The sequence below is a fragment of the Puntigrus tetrazona genome, chromosome 16, assembly GCF_018831695.1.
Source record: "Puntigrus tetrazona isolate hp1 chromosome 16, ASM1883169v1, whole genome shotgun sequence".
Classification (NCBI taxonomy): domain Eukaryota; kingdom Metazoa; phylum Chordata; class Actinopteri; order Cypriniformes; family Cyprinidae; genus Puntigrus; species Puntigrus tetrazona.
The window spans coordinates 26,484,814-26,485,036 of NC_056714.1; the positions used below are offsets into that span (position 1 = coordinate 26,484,814).

At 33.6% G+C, this 223-nt stretch overlaps 2 protein-coding genes across 3 annotated transcripts in view; one reads left to right on the top strand and one right to left on the bottom strand.

The window, feature by feature from the left end:
• Nucleotides 1–223, top strand: part of LOC122360976 (mannosyl-oligosaccharide 1,2-alpha-mannosidase IA-like) — a 289,954-nt gene that overhangs the window by 95,861 nt on the left and 193,870 nt on the right. The window lies entirely within an intron of this gene.
• The window catches only part of LOC122360302 (mannosyl-oligosaccharide 1,2-alpha-mannosidase IA-like), a 27,535-nt gene that overhangs the window by 5,296 nt on the left and 22,016 nt on the right, over nucleotides 1–223 (bottom strand). The window lies entirely within an intron of this gene.

The following is a 223-nucleotide window of genomic DNA, read 5'->3' on the forward strand; positions in this document are numbered from 1 at the left end:
TATGAATATATCTATCCATCCATTATTTATGAATATATCCATTCATTCATCCATCCATCCATCTATCCATCCATCCATCCATCCATCCATCCATCCATCTATATCTATCTATCTATCTATCCATCCATCCATCCATCCATCCATCCATCCATAATTTATGAATCTATACATCCATCCATCATTTATGAATCTATCAATCCATCATTTATGAATCCATCCATCT